Source organism: Lolium perenne, chromosome 4 (genome assembly GCF_019359855.2).
Source record: "Lolium perenne isolate Kyuss_39 chromosome 4, Kyuss_2.0, whole genome shotgun sequence".
Taxonomy (NCBI): domain Eukaryota; kingdom Viridiplantae; phylum Streptophyta; class Magnoliopsida; order Poales; family Poaceae; genus Lolium; species Lolium perenne.
The window spans coordinates 148139133-148153975 of NC_067247.2; the positions used below are offsets into that span (position 1 = coordinate 148139133).

The 14843-nt window shown below is 44.7% G+C and overlaps 2 long non-coding RNA genes across 2 annotated transcripts; both read left to right on the top strand.

Moving 5' to 3' along the window:
• Window positions 1-3391: 3391 nt before the first annotated feature.
• LOC127294817 (uncharacterized) lies at window positions 3392-5028 on the top strand. Its single transcript, XR_007847064.2, has 2 exons — window positions 3392-4228; window positions 4513-5028. It is a non-coding gene; the product is annotated as an uncharacterized lncRNA (long non-coding RNA).
• A 4397-nt stretch (window positions 5029-9425) lies between these two features.
• Window positions 9426-11399, top strand: LOC127294816 (uncharacterized). Its single transcript, XR_007847063.2, has 2 exons — window positions 9426-10701; window positions 10943-11399. It is a non-coding gene; the product is annotated as an uncharacterized lncRNA (long non-coding RNA).
• Window positions 11400-14843: the final 3444 nt, after the last annotated feature.

Genomic DNA, 14843 nt, shown 5'->3' on the forward strand with positions numbered 1-14843 from the left:
GGATGACCAGGCGACAAGTCCACCACGCCCATGAGCAGTACAGGCTACTTTGTTCGAGAAGTACATGGTCCTATGTGTGGGTATTTTTTTTCTCAATTTCGTGGATAGTCTTCATCTGATTCAGTCGATGACCAGTACATGCTAGAGACGTACATGTAGTCATACTAGAGGTTTGATAGCATGGGTCGTCGACTTATCATTCAGTAGCTCATTACATAAATCTCTATATTTAAGTTCGTGAATATTGATTCATTGCTCCTGGCCGTGTGCTAGCTATGTGTTCACTCTGTTTATTATTTACCTTCAGCGGTACAACTTTGATTGAGATAACATGTGTACGTGGATAGCATGAACATGAGCAGATGATCCATTACCCAGTTAAACAGGGAGAAACGTAGAGTTATGGGCAGTGCATGTTTTTGACATGGAAAGTGCAAAAATTTATGAATGTTTGGTACCGCGGCACCCTGCTGGCGGCAAGATCCGCAGGTGCCCCTCCATCGTCGGGTTCCTGCCTGCCGCTCTGCCCACTCCTGACCCACGCATCGATGGCGTCGGCCCGCATGCGGCCGCACCTGGCCCGTGCGCTGTCGACCCTCGACCCGCGCACCGCTACCTGTTTTCTCCGCATCGCTCGTCGACAAGATCCAGTTATTATAGGAAGTATAATAAAACCGACAAAATTCAAATGTAGAAAAAACCAAGTAATCTCATCATCCGTGAGGAAGTTCAAATAATTGATGAAGAAAAGTACAACCGTTAGTTATAGAAAGTATAGGAAAACTGACAAAATCCAAATGTGGGAAAAAACAAAATAATCCATTCGTCCGCGAGAAAGTTTAAATACTTGAAGATGAGAAGTATAACCATTCGACACGAGCAGTACATGAACATGTTAAAGGAAGTACAAGTAAACCGACAAAATCAAAATGTAGAAAAAACAAAATAATTGTGTCACCAGTGAGGAAGTTCAAATACTTGACGACGAGAAGACAACAATTTGACATGAGCAGTACAACCACTTATTATTATAGAAAGTGAAGCCGCACCGAGAAGTACAACCGAATTGATGCTGAGAAGTACAACCATTCAACATGAGCAGTACACCCACTGAATTTAGGAAGTGCAAGAAGACCGACAAAATCCAAATGCACAAAAAACAATAATAGTCCTGTCACCCGTAAAGTCATATACTTGACAATGAGAAGTACAACCATTCGACATGAGCAATACACCCACTTAATATAGGAAGTACAAGAAACCCGACAAAGTCCAAATGTAGAAAAAACAAAACAATCCCGTCATCTGCAAGGAAGTACGAGCAGTGATTCCGAGAAGTACATGCAGTGACAACATGAAGTACATGCGGTAATTACATGAATTAAAAGTGTTCAAAGCAAATGCTCCCACATAAGTTCACATAGAAAAAAAACAATAATAATCCCATCACCCATAAAGAAGTTCATATACTTGACAATGATAAGTACAACCATTCGACATGAGCAATACACCCACTTAATATAGGAAGTACAAGAAACCTGGTGAAATCTAAATGTAGAAAAACAAAATAATCCCATCATCTGCGAGGAAGTACGAGAAGTACATGCGGAGATGACGGGAAGTACAAGCGGTAATTACATGAATTAAAAGTGTTCAAAGAAAATACTCCCACATAAGTCCACATAGCAAAAAACAATAATAATCCCATCACCCTTAAAGAAGTTCATATACTTGACAATGAGAAGTACAACCATTCGACACGAGCAATACACCCAGTTAATATAGGAAGTACAAGAAACCCGACAAAGTCCAAATGTAGAAAAAACAAAATAATCTCATCATCTGCGAGGAAGTACGAGCAGTGATTCCGAGAAGTACATGCGGAGACAACAGGAAGTACAAGCGGTAATTACATCAAGAAAATACTCCCATATAAGTTCAGATAGCAAACATTGTGAAGTTCAAATAATAAGATCCAGGAAGTACATAATCTCTTAAATAGAATATAGGGACAATCTAAAATCATCATTTCGAAGCACACATGCTAGTTTTTGTAAAACGCACTAGCATCAAAACATTTACAGGAAGTACAACCACGAAGGCCAGGAAGTACAAGGACATGTCGCGGGAAGTTCATGTGCGCGTGGTTGTGCCGAGCATTTTGTGTGGTGAAAATTATAGCTCTATTTTACTGAATACTTTCATGAAACCGCACAAAGAAGTACAACCCTATTTCCCGGTAAGTACAAGTTCACGTCGAGAGAAGTTTAATGCTCTGTTTTTACGGGGCGGAAATCTATTGTCCAAATCTCATCGATTTGATCACCAAACACTTCAATCATTGTCACCAAAAGCTTTATATGGTAGAGTATATGTCTAATTTCATTACCTACAACATTTACAACAAATAAATGGATCTAAGCCATCAAATTCAAACCGTTATCCCACAAAATATACCGGAAACATGATTTCAAAACTTCTAAAATTAGTTTTAAACCGTTCGGATTTGGCAAAAATGGTAAATACAAAAAAGATGCGCCATTTTGACAGCTTTCCAACCGTATATCATTTCCATTGTTTAAATACCCCGAATGGAAATCGCGGGGAAATCATTCGGTGCCCGTCACATAAAACGGGCGGACAGTAATTCGATTTATTCTCTTAAACTGTAAGGAATTAGAGAAAACAATTTGAATAAGAAAGTTGCGCCTAGTCCATAGCTTTCCAACGCCATATCATTTGCATCATTCCGACAAACGGTTGAAAAAATTCATCCAAATTACTGTCCGCTCGTTTTTGAGTACGTCCGAAATTCGGTATTTTCAAAATTGTTAAAAAACTGTGAGGATTTTGAAAAAACTTAAAACATGAAAAAGTTGCGCAATTTCATTATCTTTCCAACGGTATATCATTTGCACAGTTTAGATAAGCGATTCGAAAATTGAACTAAAAGTTCGTTTTCTGGCCACATAGAAGCGTTTTCGTATTTCCAAAATTAAATTTAAACCGTGCAAAATCTGTGAAAAGTGTGAACATGAAAAAGTTGCGGTTTTTCATTATCTATCCAACGGTATATCATTTGCATAGTTCCGACAAATGGTTGAGAAACTCGAGGTATAATCAGTACCTTCGAAGAAAACGGGAAGTTCAGGTAAGTTCGACAGAAAGTTGAACCCTGTTATCCGGGAAGTATAACCTTGTGTCCAGGAAAGTACAAGTCGGTGCTCAGAATATTATTCTGCAACCGGTTGCAGAATAGTGCTGGTATATATATATATATATATATATATATATATATATATATATATATATATATGGAAAATAGTGGGCTACCATGGGTGGTAGCTATGCACCCCCATCCCACCACTCATCATCCCTATAGAGTATTTTAGGCCGTAGATAGATTTAACGGCGTTAGCCTCTCCTTTATCTCTCGCTTTTCCAACCTTGCTCCCACCCGCACGACCACTCTGCCCACCGCCTGAGAAAAATCCACACAGATCCAGAAAAGTTTGGTCTCCACGGTCCTCGACCACCACCAAATCTGGCCGCCAGTGACATCCCACACGCCCCTGCGCCTGCAAGACACCGCCGGGGAGCACATGCGACTTGCGCTCTCCCCGGCGGCTCCTCCTCCGCTTGCTCTCGCAGCCCCACCTCCCCAACTGCCACGGATCCCCAAGCCTCACCTACGCCGGATCCCGCAGCCTATACCGTCGCCTAGCCCGCTCCGTCCACGGCTCGGGGCCCTGCCCCGCTCATCCACGGCGCGGAGCACCAGGCAGGATTAAAGGCAGGCTCGAGCGGTACTCCAGGCGGCTCCTCGCACTGGCCGATTTTCCCCGTTCGCCCCGGCCATCGACTTCCACCATGAATTCCTCTACGCTTGTTCCGCAGGACGGTGGAGATTGAGAGCAGCGTCGCGCGCGCCGTGGAGGAGGAGCAAGGCTCGCGGCCGGTCCCTCAGCCGGACGAGTTCTGGTCCGCCGGGGCCACCACACTCAGTGCCCGGGCGCGAGGATGGTTGTGTTGGTGTTCGACGGTGCGGGAGCACGCCATTGAGGGGCCACGGCTGGAGGATGCCATTGAGGAATGATGCGAGAAGAGGACGCGGGCGTCGTTCTCTGCGTCTCCCATTCGATGAGGGAGGAGCCCAGCTCCGTCCGTGGCGTGCGGCGAGGAGGGAGGACGCCTGCTCCGGCCGCGGCGTGCTGCGAGCTGCAAAGGCGTACGAGTCTATGAGCGGCTTTCTGCAATTTTTGGCCGTGTGGTTTTCTTTCTATTTGAATTTTCTTCTACTCGTTTTTTCGATCTGGATACCGCCGTGTTCTCGATCCAGATCCATGTTTTCTGTACGTGGTTTCCCATGTGTTAAATTACGATCTGGATTTATTTCACCATGTGGTGTTGATCTTGCTCAAGATTTATGCCCCTTCCTGTACCGGAATTTCTTGGACGACAACCTCCGTATCTTCAATTTGTTCTAATTTTTATTTTGGCTTGGATGTGCAGACTAATCGTGGATCAGAAGACCAGAAGTCCTAATTGATAAATAACCACTGCCTCTCTGGCGCTGGTCTTCCCCTTTTTACGGATGTGCGTTTCCCACCATCGAGGTCACCATGGCGATGGCGGCGGTGCCGACGAGGTGCTGCTGGATGTTCTAGATATTTCTTCACCTTCCACTGCTGAGACTGAGAGTAAGGACTTGCTGCGTCATGGGCTAATGGAGGTGCTCGCCCTCGTGGTCGTCGCGAGGATGGGAATGCAGGCTGCTGCTATGTGTTCTTTGTTTTCTTATTCCTCGTTTTGGCTGCATCCCTGTTCCTGGAGGCAAGCAGTTCGGCTCTAATGCATCCCTGAAATCTCTTATCTCTTTATTCCCGATTTCTGTTTTTTTCTTGTTAGTCATAGTGCTGCTAGGATGTGAGACCATTGAGATGCCTCTCGGCTGGCTTATTTCTTCTTCTTTTTTGTTCCGTCCAAGAAATCAAATATAGAGTGAGTGTGTTCATCTTTGGCACCAAACTTTTTGCACATACTGGATGAGTTTTATCATGCACTTTCCAGATTTTTTCAGTTCGGAGTGAAAGGTGAGCCTGTGATTTAAATTTTTTTTTGCATGGTACATGGATTCAGTAAGTTATAGGTATCCATTATCTGAATCGGTGCAGAAGATATATCCATTATCGGGATCCGAAGCTGTTATTACCTTTGTGACACATTCCTCCGCTTTTTTTTTCTAGTCTACATTTTGACTGTGTACTGTAAATGATTTTCAAGATCCATTGCTTTTCAAGCACGGTTGTCCCTCAAGTTTGGAAAGAAATACATATAATTTCTTACATGTTGCATGCATTCAGAGTGGTCTAGTGATATGATCTTTTGTTCTTCAATGTTCTCTCTCACTCTAAGAATCGAACACTTTTTGTGAGATCTAGCGATTCTCTTGTTCCCAGGTTTAATTCCAGAATTGTTATTTTAGATGTACTCTTATTTTTGGTGGATGTTAGATCAAAATGAAGTAGAAAATCTCAGTTTACCCACTAATTACTTCCCTTAATTTACTCTCTTAAATTTCTTCTCACTATTAATTTACTCACTCTCCTCTTAAATTTGGTAAACATTCTTGCTACAGTCACATAATTAACAGGAGTGAAGCCGTTTTTCTCTAGTGGGGTGTACCTCATTGTTTCTCCCTAATTAAGTGGGGTGAGCCATTGATTAATTCTCGGTCCTTACATGTCTCATTAACCTGAAAAGCATAGCGGGAGTGGATAGAATATTGTCAGTAAGCTTCGCGTCAAAAAGTTTCAAAAATAAAACATGCCGCACGCCACGAGTGACTAGCCTTGTCCTGCCATGCATTAAAAAATCAAATGTCATGTGTTGTACACAGCCAAGGAAATGTAAGGATGGATAACGGCTGGGGCTGACGGACGTTTGGGTCGCACGAATCACTGCGAAAGATCCAATGATGGTTACACCGTGCGTAGCTATCACCCTAGGTAGAAAATCCGCGTCGATATATATATATATATATATATAGGTAAAGTAATTGGGGCACCATGGTGCCCAGGCTCCCAGATCAACCACCGTTAGATTTGATTCAGATGAGTTGAAAGGTATTCGGGTACATTTTGTGATGAAACCCATTAGTGCACCAGCAAATCCGTTTTGTAGCTTTCCTTCTTTGATTTGCATGGCCGCTCCAATCACAAATTCAAAAATATTCCATTTTCTGTTTTGCATGCATGCAGCGTGATAGTCACAGATTGAATGAAAAAATCAGTCTAGTATCTCTTACCAAAGAATCCCATGCCCATTTAATGTATTGTCAATCACCCATGATTTACGTGTTCTTAGTTGCTGTTTTCTGATTATTTTGAACTCACACCTCGCACCTATTTATAAGAACCCAATGGCAGAAATTCGTTCCAAAGCGCTATATCTCTGTCTAGTATTGGGCGAGTGAAGGACGACCCAAAACGCATTCACGTTTTTGGTTTCTGCTTGGCTGAGGCATCTCTTGCTGCTGTGATTCTTGGTCCATGTTTTTCTCTATGTGTCACTGTGAATTTCGACTCCGGTCGTGGTTGTCGCTGTTGCTGGTGACAGCAGCACTGCCGGATGCGTGGACCCGCATGCATCCATGGCTTGATGCCGCTGATCTCCATAGCATACCTAGGGATATAAAAGATTTAATGGAGATCGACGAACTCCGTACCCCTTTTTTTGGATCCAAATCCTCACTTCTTCTCGGACAATAGCTGGATACTCCTTGGACCGACCACACCCCTTGGACAATAGCTCGATATGTCGATACCTCGCATACATAACAGTTCCTCACATACACATATACCCAGGTACCTTGGGTATGATACAACCTGAGTTCTTCAGGATGCTCATAATAAGGTTTATTCTACCCTTTTCCAATAATTTATACTAGCTATCATTATTACCCTCATACCTAGATACCCGGAGTTACCATCAAGCCCTATCATACTCCTCGGACAATAGCTCGATACCTCGATACCTTGCATACCTAATAGTTCCTGACATACCTATATAACTAGTTACCTTGGGTATGATACAACCTAAGTTCTTCACTATGCTCATAATAAGGGTTATTCTACCCTTTCCAATAATAAGGGTTGAAGATACCTTGAAATTGTGAACATACCTCATCATGAGGACTAGGTCAGTGAAACTGAAGAAGTGGGAAAATATGTTCCGTGTGAAGGTATAACAATCCAGTTAGCATTGGGCTAACTGGTATTGACCATGAAGGCTTGAAGTTCAAATCGGGGTATTGCTTGTTCATTTTTGTCCAATCGTGAAGTTCAACTAGGTATCGTGTGACCTGAGTATGGGATATCGATACCTAGTATCCAGGTACCCTTTTCCAATAATTTATAATAGCTATCGTTATTACCCTCATACCTAGATACCCGGAGTTACCATCAAGCCCTATCATACTCCTCGGACAATAGCTCGATACCTTGCATACCTAACAGTTCCTCGCATACACATATACCCAGGTACCTTGGGATGATACAACCTGAGTTCCTCACGATGCTCATAATAAGGGTTATTCTACCCTTTTCCAATAATTTATACTAGGTATCGATAATACCAACATACCTTGATACCCGGAGTTACCATCAAGACCTAACATACTCCTCGGACAATAGCTCGATACCTCGATACCTTGCATACCTAATATTTCCTCACATATGCATATACCCAGGTACCTTAGGTATGATACAACGTATGTTCCTCGTGATTCTCATAATAAGGGTTATTCTACCCTTTTCCAATAATTTATACTAGGTATCGGTATTACCAACACACCTGGATACCCGGAGTTACCATCAAGACCTATCACATAGTGATATACCAATTAAAAAAGAAAATAATAATTCGGATTATAAGCATACCTCACCATAATACCTCAAAATCAACATGATAAGGCCATAGGTCGGCAAATTTAAGCAGTCGATGACAAGCACTTCTGATAAATCTTACCTCCAAGGTATGTTTAGCGGTGCATGCCAAACCATCAAGTATTGATTGTTGATTTCATCTAATCAGTTCATCTATGTATCCTACGACCTGAGTATGCAGTTTTGATACACGTAAATGGTAAGCATTTGTCTTAATGATTTTTTTCTTGATATTATATCTTTTACCAACATTTCACCTGCATCACATACCCATATACCCAGATACCTCAGGTATGATACAATTTGAGTTCGTCATGATGCTCATAATAAGGGTTATACCCAAATACCTCGAGATGTTATACTAGGTGCCACCATTCCTTTTCCCAACATTTTATACTAGGTGTCGCTTGTTCCAACATACCCAAATACCTTGAGATATTATAATGCACTCTCATACTACCAATACCTGGATACCTAGATACCTCACCCATATAATCATGGGGAGTCATTGCTTGCAATATTTGGCTTACGAATCAAAGGGACTATCTACATTCACCATCTTTTTTATGTGCTACACGCATGCATGCATTTGAATTAAAAATGTGCACCACCAAGTATTATCCAATTCACATTTCCCAGTTTAACCACCATACTTGGTCGTATGCATACTCAATAAAATGTGCACCACTAATTTTAGTATTTGTTAATCATGTTTCATCAAAAAGTCGAGAGAGTAAAAAAATAGATATTAAACATCATTCAATTTTTGATACCTGAATCAAACATTCCAAAAAAGTCTTTTCTTAAGTGTGACAAACTTATTTTGTGCAACTTCCTAATTACCTTTACCAATATAGAAACGATGGGCCATCATATACCTAGAATCTTGCTTGACGAATATCGACTATCCAAATTTATAGGAATAATCTCACTAATCTTGGGTGAAGGATATTTAAAAAGGTATAGATGCTGGGCCGCGAAAATACCTTGAGCCTCAGATTTACTTTCCTAATTCCTCCTATTAAAGCCCACTGATGACAACGCATTCTTCCAAATTGACAAAGGCTGGCCCGCCATATACCTTAAATCTAGATACATACCTTACTGCAAGTAATAAAAGCCCAATAATCTTTGGAAGGTTCATACAAGGAAACTCAGGCATGCAATTGTCTACGATGCACCAAAGAAGGCAACGAAATATTCCTTAATATTTTTTAAAAATCAGTTCTCCTCTCATGGTATGTGCATGCAAATATTTCCAAATATACCTACGCTAACGGGTTAAACCGATAATAGAGACCCGATCAGTTGCACAATCGTCATACCTCATCATACGGCCACGATGCAAGGTGCCCAGGCTCCTTGGTGCCCCATTTGAGCTTCCTATATATATATGTGTATATATATATATATATATATATATATATGGAAAATAGTGGGCTACCATGGGGTGTAGCTATGCACCATCATCTAACCATTCATCATCTCTATAGGGTATTTTCAACCGTAGATGTACTTGACACCGTTACGGTCATCCGTTAGGCTCTCCACCGTAGGTGTTTGCCTTTTTCTCTCCGCCGTGGACCACCTGCGTGTCGTCCTCTCTTTCCTCCCCCCCCCCCCCCCCGCCGCACTTTCGCCTGATCCAGAAGCCTCACCATGATTCGAACAGACTGCTGCCGTCCCCAGTCCCAGTCCTCCGTCGTCCGCGTCCTGCGCCGCACGCGCCTCAAGCACCGTCGCTATTGCCCAGCCCACCGGCGCCGCCTGTAAATCCATGCCCGACGCCTCGACCTCTCAGATTCCTCACCACCGGCGGGTCCTAGCCCCGTCCAGGCGCGGCAGCGGTGGATGCAACGCGCTGCGGCAGAGATTTTCCTTGGGCCGAGCTGCGGTAGGCTGACGCGGTGGTTGACCGCGTGCCTCGTCTCCAACCTCAAGCTGTGCGGTTGCGCTGCGGGTCTACCTGCTCTGGCTTGGCCCTCTCCCTACGGTAATCCTCCTCTGCTCTTACCGGGAGGAGCACCAGGCGGTATTAAAGGCAGGCTCGAGCGGTTCTCCAGGCCAGCTCCGCGCGCCGGCCGATTTTCCCCGTGCGCCCCGGCCAGCGATTTCCACCACGGATGCCCGTGCCGCTTATTCCGCGCGGCGGTGGAGATTGAGGACAGCATCGCGCGCCGTAGAGGAGGAGCAGGGCCGGCAACCAGTCCCTCGGCCGGATGAGTTCTGGGCTGCCAGGGCCACTCCACGCGGTGGCTGGGCGCGGGGATGGTTGTGTTGGTGGTCAACGGTGCGTTAGCGTGGCTGGAGCACGAGTGCCCGCCCTGTCCCTCCATGGGTAGTCTGCTTCCTTTCCCGGCCACCCCGTGCGCCATGCCTCCGACCGTCCAGCGCCGCCCCGCACGTGTAGTCTGCTCCGATGCGGTCGGCCGCCGGGATGGTTGGGTTGTAGCCGCGCATGACGCGCACGGCACGGCTGGGGTTCATGGCGGCGGCGGAGCGAGCCAACACTGGTTGACATGGAGAGGGCCGTGCTTAAGAACGCAGCGGAGAGAATCGCGACGGCCAGCTTCGGCATCAAATTGGGTCTTTTCTTATCGATCTGCACTTGTTTCTCCTCTTTAATTTCTGGTGGATTTGCTTCACCGTCTGAGGGAATCAGGCCCTTGTTGATTTTTCTTGTACATGGTGTTCTCCCGATCTAGATTCAGTTTGCTAATTGAATTCCTGGCGGAAGTGTGTTTCCGATTCAGTGGTACGAGTGAGCTGCCTCATTCTCTCTCTTCCTAAAATTCTTATTGCTCTCTCATGGAAATGCATAATTTGTCTGTGCTCAAGAAAAACCAGTTCATCCATATGGTGATTAACTTTTGGTTATTCCTTGATTAGTGCTCTTGGTATTATTCGATCAAATTTCATCTTGGTTTAGCTGTCCCTTTTTTATTTGCTGCCTCTCTGGTCGCCAGAAACTCAACTAGTACTGGCTCGTTCCGCAGGCGCACTGGCCGGCCAAGCGATGTCAAGGCGCGAGCAGCCATGGACATGGGGATGGCGAAGCCTGCTGCCGCCCAATGACAGATTGCAGAGGCGATGGCGGCAGCTGACAGCTTGCGGCGGCGGCGGACGGAGGGCGGCTCGGGACGGCGACGGCTGACGTCTTGGGACGGTGGCCGGCGTGCGACGGAAGCGAGAGGACAGCTTGCGGCAGCGACCAGCCACAACTACAGCGGACGACTAGCCAAACAAAGGATTTCAACCGGAATCAACCACGTTATTAGATTAAGGAGCGACAGAAACAAACATGATTTAATGGAATCATTTAACAGCGCTATCAGGTTATTAGCTAAAACAGGTGGCACAGTGCTTTTTTCTGTCGACATGAACGGCCCACGGTGTTTATTTTTGTTAATAGGTGTCGGTTAATAACTTAAGATGCCCTTAATTTTTTTTTTTCAGTTTTTTGTCTACTTGGAACGGGCACGGTGCGGTGGTACCGTCGGTTTCTTTTTTCTTATTTTTTTCTGAACTTGGAACAGCAAGGTGCGGTGGTCAGCCGCAATGCTTTTTTTTTCTAATTTGACAACATTTACACGGCACGGTTACCTTTTTGAAGTTTTGAATGAGCACGGCAACTTCTTTTCATAGTTTTTGCATGGTGCGGCTCTTCGCCCGAACGGACACTACTAACAGATTCTAACGGAAGCACATATCACAAAACCACATCCAACGGTTCTAAGCCTATGCGTAGCTACCACCTAGGTAGAAAATCCGCGTCGATATATATATATATATATATATAGAGCTGAACTATTCTCGAACCCCCCTTAAGAGGGGTTCTAAAATAGCTATTCTAGAACCCCTTAAGCCGAGAAAACCTCCCGCACCTGTCCCGCACGTGTGAACTCCCTCCTCCCGAACAAAATCCCAAATCCCCTCCTCTGGCAGTGTACCTACACTGGCGCCGCCCAAATCCTCCCGCCCGCCTTCTTCCTCGCCGCCGCCCAGCCATACTCCCGCCCGCCTTCTTCCTCCCTCGCCGCCCACCCATACTCCCCGCCCGCTCTTCTTCGCCGGGCGCGAGGGATCCGATCTCCGCCGTTCCCTAGACAAGGGCCTACGGCGCCTTCTCCCTTGCCGAGGCCGGCCGGCCTCCTTGGATGAGGGACGCAACCTTCCTCGCCCTTCCAGATTCCCCTCGCGCCCCGATTCCCCGGCCGAGACCTTCGCGAGCGGTTGCATGCTCATGCGGCTCCATCTCCGGGTTTGTGAACTCCAACTCAAGCGGTGTAGACACTGCTCCTAGGATTGGGCGTGCGCACGGGTCAGCGGCTTGGTGCCCCGTGACCGCGTACTACAGCGACACCAAGTTCGGAGTCCAACATTACAGCTAGGAGGACCATACATACCGTAAAACTACAGATGCGGCTAGAAGTCAACTCTTTTCCTAGCGAGTAGGTCACACCGGGAGGAGTGGCCTCGATGCCGAGGGCCGCCACGCTCGTCCTGGCCACCGCACGAGCTCCCCACTCCAACGGCCTCCCAAGAACTTCTGCAGGTGCGACTATTTTATTTACTGTCCGGACTCCGAACTATCACATTGTTTTTCTAAAGTCCGCTGGTCCGCCAATTTCTCAAGATCTGAATTCAGCGGCAGTTGTTGCAGCATTGGAAACAAGTTATCCTTGGATTGCTGACTTGATAACTTGTATTCTCATCTTTTTCTGCTGGTTTGTTCGGCAGTCAAATTACCGTTTGCTCTTTGTTCGAAGACTATATTGTAGGAAAACTTTTTGGTCTGCCTAACTGAAGTCGGCCATGTGTAGAACTTCGTATGTAGCTTGGATGCATTCTGGGCCGGAAGTATAATTTGGTGGATAGCAAAACAGCACCAAGATTTTTCTTATAGCCCCGTACAACACTTGTATTTTCATGTCCGGTGATGTTTAACTACAATCTGCTCGATGAGATGCGCCCTCGGTTTCTGGTTTTTCTTTCTTAGCAAAATAATATTTGAGCAAAAGAGGTTGTGGTGCTATTTTTTCCTTCAGCTTCAGAGATTTAATACTTGGCCTGATTTTGTCCTTCTTTCTTGATGATTGTACGTATACATGTATTGCCTGGCTAAGAGTAAGGAAATTTTGGTACGGTTTATCCTTTAGTCCGATGATAATAGATTGCGAGAGATTACCACTCATGACTTCCACGCCCGCCGACTGACTGCTCACGCATGCTAACCTTGACTCCCTTGCTCTACCGTACAGTGATATGATAGCTGGGGTTCACAGCGACAAGCGCGGCGGTGCGCATCAGAGAGCGCATCTCTCCGCTAGGAGAAGGCATCGACACCCACGTCGGCTGGGCATGTGTTGGTTGTGGTGTCAATCTGCATCTCATATGCTATTGGAACTTAACTTCTTTGAGGAAGCTTCGAATCGCCGCCTCTTGCGGATTTTTCCTGCTCGAATCCGCCACCGTCCGCTTGTGCTCGGGACCTCCCGTTGCCCTGTCTATGCCACAGCGCGTGCTGCCCTGTCCCGCACCAACATCCGGCACCATGTCTTGTTGAAACACAGGTGATCTTCTTTTAATGATATATTATACCTAGGGTTTTCTCACTACAGAATCGGTAGCAAAACTAATGTTGTTCTGAAGTTCACTTCTCAATCTTATTTGTTCTGGTTTTCACTTCGTCCTACGGAGGAAGTCCATTTATTTTGGCCGAGAAAGTTCGTTTAATTTACACAACAAATTTGCATATTTCTGGTGGCAAAAAATTATTACAGGTGAAAAAATATTTTCCATAGTAGAAATACCTATTTTACAGGAAGCTTGATTTCAAGTTCATTCCTTATATCCTGAAAAATTCATTCCTTGTGTTTGATTCAGTTGGTATAGAAAAAAGAGAAGTTCATTTATTGGCATGCATATTTTAGTTCAAATCACAAAACATTAAAAAGAGAAACAGTGGCGAAGAAGTTCACTTTATTCGTGGGAGAAATTCAATTCCACTTGAGTGTGGAGTCAAAATTGTTCATATTTTTGTCAAGAGGTTGGCTTATTGTAATTGAAGCCGTGTCTTGTGCGTGAGCTCCAGACCGGTTTGTATACTTAGAAAAGGAAGTCCACCTATTAAGGTAGAGCGGTTAGTTTACTTGAAAAACTTAAGTCCAGTCAGAAATATAAATGATATATGATATTCCACTTCTCAAAGGAAAAACACGAAAACATTTTGTAGTGCATTTCCTTACTTGTGTTTTATCTCTAAATTGAAGTTCAGATTTAAATGTATAGTAGTTCGGATGCTAGTAATGATATATGATATTAAAAAAGGTAGAACAATTTGACATTTTTTTCTGCAACTAATTGTGCAGTACTAATCTCAAAAGTAGCTGAAACCTACAAAGCTTCACAAGCCTGCACTTGAGTTTGTGATTTTTATGCTAATAAGATCTGTGGAATTTCTTTTTTGAAATTCACATTACTTGATTGGCGTAGTGCACCTTTTTCCATATGTGAAGTTTGCTTTTTTATATGACTTAACTATCATCACAGTACCCACAAGGAGCATTGCAACGAGCTGGGAGTTCTTGCGGCTGGCTCCTGCGGCTGTCACTGCAAGTCATGCTCTTCATTGCGTGAAGCAGCCGAGCACAAGTGTGCACAACAGGAATTAAGGTGCGGAGATGAAGAGCTCACTTTTCGTAATCCGCGGAGTTCACTTCTCCTAATTCGTGAAGGTCACATCTCCTGCTACTTTAGTTTAGATATTCTTGCTAGATGGAATATTATTTTATTTCTTTTTGATATTGTAAAGCTCCATGTGCAGAAATGTAGCTACACTGGGGGTTCACTCGTGTATCCTCGACAGTCTAGCGGGCTTCTCGAAGGAGTCCAAAG